The following is a 5,214-nucleotide window of genomic DNA, read 5'->3' as shown; positions in this document are numbered from 1 at the left end:
TAGACCATGGGTGCTTAGGTCAACTGGGGAGCAGAGGCACTGGTATGGGCGCTGACCCTCTGGAGTTTGTGGCCAGGGCTTTGGGGTGGGGAGGAGTTCCAGTGCAGGAGAGCTGTGGACACCATCCCTAGGCTCCTCGGGTCTAGGGAACTCTGGGTCCATGACTCCATTGCAACTGAGGCCCTTTCCCAGAACAAACAATTGCAGACTACTTCTGCCTCAGGCACAGGGTGTGAGCAGAAGAAGCATCCCAGCTGACAATAGGGAGAGGAATGACCTCACCCCAGGGTAAAGCCCACCATTGATTGAAGGCAAAAGGATTCAGTAGCTTCAACCCCTCCCTTCTTTGAGCTAAGGGAGAAGGCCTCAATCAAGGTCATAGACACTCCAGAGAAAACAACCAGCACCTCCTACTGGCCAGCCAGAGAAATTGCACACAGTGAGTAAAGCCTCTAGGTATCCCAACACCAAACCCCTGTGAACCAGCCCCTCCCCAACTCAAGGTCTTAGCAACATGAAGAAGGGTCAGAGGAAAGGTGGATCCACTGAAAAATTCTTGGAAGGAAAAGACCCTAACTCAGAGAGACCTAGAACTTTTGAGGAGAATATGATCTGGTCTCCAGTACAGAAAGACTCCCTTGAAGAAAAAAGGAAGGAGTCTAAAAATCAATTGGAAAATTTGGCAAAAGAAACCCAAGAGAAGATTAATACCTTGCAACAAGAAAACAAATCCTTAGAAAATACAACTGGACAAATACAAAATGAGACTAAATCTCTCAGATCCTCAATTGGACAAATGCAAAAAGAAAATAATTCTCTGAAAACCTCAATTGGTCAAATGGAAAGCTCTTTCAAAAGTAGAATTGACCAATCAGAAAAGGAATTGCAAAAAGGTTAATGAAGGAAACTCCTCCCTATAAAAAAGAATGGAATCTGCAGAAACTAATGACTTCATGAGAAAACAAGAGCCTGTCAAACAAAATTTAAAAAATAGAAAAAATAGAAGAAAATGTAAAATACCTCATCAGCAAAACCACTGACCTCGAGAATAGATCAAGAAGGGGCAACCTGAAAATTATTGGGCTTCTTCAAAACATTGAAGCAGAAAAAAGCCTGGACTTAATATTACAGGATCTAGTGATGGAAATTGCCCTGATATCACAGAACCAGAGGGTAAAGTAGTAATTGAAAGAATACATTAGGGGCAGCTAGGTGGCGCAATGGATAAAGCACCAGCCCTTGGAGTCAGGAGTACCTGGGTTCAAATCCGGTCTCAGACACTTCATAATGACCTAGCTGTGTGGCCTTGGGCAAGCCACTTAACCCCATTTGCCTTGCAAAAAAAAAAAACCTAAAAAAAAAAGAATACATTGATCCCCTCAAGGAAAAAGATCCTAAAATGGAAACACCAAGGAATGTTGTGGCCAAATTCAAGAACTATCAGATAAAAGAGAAAATCCTGCAAGCAGCAAGAAAGAAACAATTTAAATATCAAGGGCCCACAATAAGGATTATGCAGGACCTGTTTGTATCAACATTAAGGGATCAAAGGGCCTGGAACAAGATATTTCAAAGAGCAAGGGAGCTTGGAATGCAGCCAAAAATCCACTATCCTGCAAAGCTGAGCCTCCTTTTCCAGGGAAAAAGATGGACATTTAATGAAATTGAAAAATTCCAAAATTTCCTGAGACACATGTAAAGGTAAAAAAGGGGAGGGGTGGTAAAAGAAAAAAAAAACTGCTATCCAACAAGTTGAAATTGGCTATATCCCAGCATGGGGAAAAAGATTCTGATAAATCTTGAGAATTGTAACTCTAACAAAAAGAATATACCTAGACAGAGATGATGGATATTCATGGCCTATCCATGATACTGCTAGCCAATGGGATGTAACTGACTTTAACCCCACTTGGAAGAAAGACTCTAATAACTCTCAAGAATTTTATCTCTATTAGACAGAATGTACTTAGCTAGAAGTGATGGATACTCATAATTTTCTATGACTCAGATAGTATGATTTTAAAAACACTACCTCCTTAAAAAGGGGAACAGGAAGGAAATGGGAGGAGGGAGGTGATTGAATGGGGTAAGTCTCTTTACATTAAGAGGCACAAAATACCTATGGTAATAGAGGGGAAGAAGGAAGGAGATGAGAAACACCTGAATCTTCTTCTCATCAGACTTAGCTTAAAGTCAACTTACACATACTTAGTTAACCTAAAAACCATCTAACCTTTCAAGAATTAAAAGGGGAAAAGGGAAGTGGGGATGGAGAAAGGGAGGGGGAGGAGGGGAAAAGTGGAACTAACAAAAGGAAGGAAAGGGAACAGGGAAAAAAGGGAAAGGGGAAAGAAAGGGGAGGGAGTGATATAGGAGGGCAAACACACTGAAGGGGGTGATATTCAGAAACAAAATACTTGGGAATAAGGATAAAGGTGGAGGAAAAGGGGAAAATACAAACAGAAGGAAGACAGCATGGAGGGCAATAAAGAATTAGTAATCATAACTTTGAATGTGAATGGGATGAACTCTCCCTTAAAACGTAAGCAAATAGCAGAGTGGATTAAAAAATCAGAACCCTACACTATGATTTCTCTCTCAACACACTCAACTTGAATCAATGTACAACATGGAAACAAAATAAAGGCTGACAGATTGCTTTCCATGGGGGGGGTGGAGGGTGGGGAGGTAAGATTGGGAGAAAAATTGTAAAACTCAAATAAAATCTTTACAAAAGAGAATTTTAGGAATTGTGTGTCAACCAAGGCTCCATGATTGTAAAAATAATATTTCATAATAATAATTATGTTTGTCCTTCATTTTCATACAAGACCACAACATCAGGGTGATGATACATGACAAGCATGTGAATTAGATTTGAGTGAAGAGATGCAGTGCATATCGATCAGGACAGCTAGAGATGACCCTGAATGCACTGTAATCAGAATTAAGGAAGTTGCCTAGTCACACAGCTTGTAAGTGTCAGAGGCTGAATTTGAACTTCTGTCCTCCTGATCCCAAGACCATTGTTCTATCCTCTGTGTCATCCAGCTGCCCCCACTATTTCATAATCCATCAGTCAACAACCATTGATTAATATTTAATTCTGTGCTAAGTACTGTCCTTGTTGCAGGGGATACAAAGATCAAAAATGATTTTGGGTATAAAACTTTAAGGCTTAAGAAAAATATAGTCTTCTGGCCCTAGATGGCAGAAGAAGACTACTTGCTGTATTTAAATGAATGTCTTCTAAATTACTTGTTTATCTGGGAGAAAATAAGAAGCATACCTTTTAACTTTCTGGATATAGGTATTTTTAAAATCTATAAGCAGGTAAGAAAAATATGAATAATATCTTTGTGATTGTAGATAATTTCATCCAGACTTTTAAGAGTCAGTAAGTTTTCATGGGACAATTTCTCACTGTACAGCATCCCTAACAAGACTTAATCTGATCAAAAATAAAGCAAACTTATTTTTATCAGATGTTTTATCACTAAAATTTCTTTTCTCTCTATACTACTGCCTAACTCTGATAAAAGGAAAGAATTTCTTCTAAAAAAAACAAAAAGAAAAGAATTTCTTATAGCAAATATGCATATTTATGCAAAACAATGTCCCTCATTGACTAAATAAGTGGACTTTTTAGGGTTTTTTTTTTGCAAGGCAAATGGGGTTAAGTGGCTTGCCCAAGGTCACACAGCTAGGTAATTATTAAGTGTCTGAGACAGAATTTGAACCCAGGTACTCCTGACTCCAGGGCCAGTGCTTTATCCACTGCGCTACCTAGCTGCCCTGACTTTTTTCTTTTTTTTCAACCTGAGGCAAAGGTTTTTATTTCAGTAATCAGAAGATTTGCAGTAAATGGAACAATGAATCAATGCCCCTCTACCTGAAACTTGGCTAGATGGGGTGACGGCTGGTTTAAAACCTTTACAATTAAAATTCAGGCACAGCTTTCAGTCACTTAATACCCTGAAACTGAGGGCAAATTATTCCCATTTTGAGACTGCCAAGGAGGCAAAAATTATATTCATTAGATAACTGAGCTAGATTTCTCTGCATCCAAAGGCCTCTAGCCTCTCAGCATTGTTGACTGAGACCTATTGTATATAGGTTATTTAAAGTAAGTCACAGTAAAGGAAAAAGATGGATACCACTGTGAGGCCCTCCCAAAGGTTCGAATTTAACAGGTACAGACAGATGAGGGAGTCTACCTACATGGTCCCAGTTTGAATACCTACAAAGAAGCCAATGGAACGTTAAGAGCACATCCCTGTATATAGTTTTAAGTGTACTTAGTAGTCTTCTATTCAATTGCCTGCAATTTTCACAAAACTGGCATTTGAAAACAATACAAAACATTAACTCCCAAACTTACAAAACTGTTCCTTGCTCATTCAGATACAGAACATCCCAAAGGCTGGGATAAAAGATGTTAAGTCTATCTTCCCACAGCCTTTTCTTTCATAATCAACCCCTCAGTCCTTTTTTTTTTTTGAACTATAAAGTTTTTTTTGGAAAATAGAACAGTTTTGCTGAAGAATCAGTCAAACAAGCTTTCGGTGAAGGCTGCTCTGGACTTTTGTGTCTGCTCCAATCGGTTCAGGGTGAACTGGCTTGTGTCGATAAAACGCTCCACACAGTTAACAAAACAAGTTTCAGCTCGACTGTCCAACTTTGGCCCAGGCTCGTCCATGCACTTTTCCCAGCACAGTTCAGTCATCTGGTGAACCAACTGCTGAAAGCGCTGCTTCTGGGTCTCCACCTCGATGAAATGCTGCAGCTGCGGGTCCACGTTGCCCAACCCTGCCATGGCATTAGAGGAATCCATGCCGACCTGGCCCTGCCAGCAACCGGGAGCCGGCCAGCAGCAACAAGCCACCGACCTTCACCGACTTTTTTTTTCTTAATGTGAGTCGGTTCCTTATAGATTTTGGAAAGGAAATATTCATTAGTGAAACTAACTGCAAAGTTTTTTTTGTTTTTCCCTCAGTTTTAAGTTTCTCTTTTACTTTTAGCTTGGTTTAGTTTGTGAATGCAAAATCTTAGAAATTTTATTTAATCAGAATTGTTTGTTTGGTCTCCTGTGATCCTCTCTATTCTTTGTTTGGAGATGAACTTTCCTTCTTTCCATAAATTTGTGTTTTCCATCCATGTTTCCTTAATTTTCTATGATATGATTTTTTTAAACATATCCATTAGGAGTTTATC

At 39.4% G+C, this 5,214-nt stretch overlaps 1 pseudogene; it reads right to left on the bottom strand.

Moving 5' to 3' along the window:
- Positions 1 to 4,546: 4,546 nt before the first annotated feature.
- LOC141516484 (mitochondrial import inner membrane translocase subunit Tim8 A pseudogene) lies at positions 4,547 to 4,887 on the bottom strand (annotated as a pseudogene).
- Between the last annotated feature and the right edge of the window lie 327 nt (positions 4,888 to 5,214).

Source organism: Macrotis lagotis, chromosome 1 (assembly GCF_037893015.1).
Source record: "Macrotis lagotis isolate mMagLag1 chromosome 1, bilby.v1.9.chrom.fasta, whole genome shotgun sequence".
NCBI classification, from domain to species: domain Eukaryota; kingdom Metazoa; phylum Chordata; class Mammalia; order Peramelemorphia; family Peramelidae; genus Macrotis; species Macrotis lagotis.
Note: the sequence above shows the minus strand (reverse complement) of the source record. Positions and strands in the feature narration are given on the sequence as shown.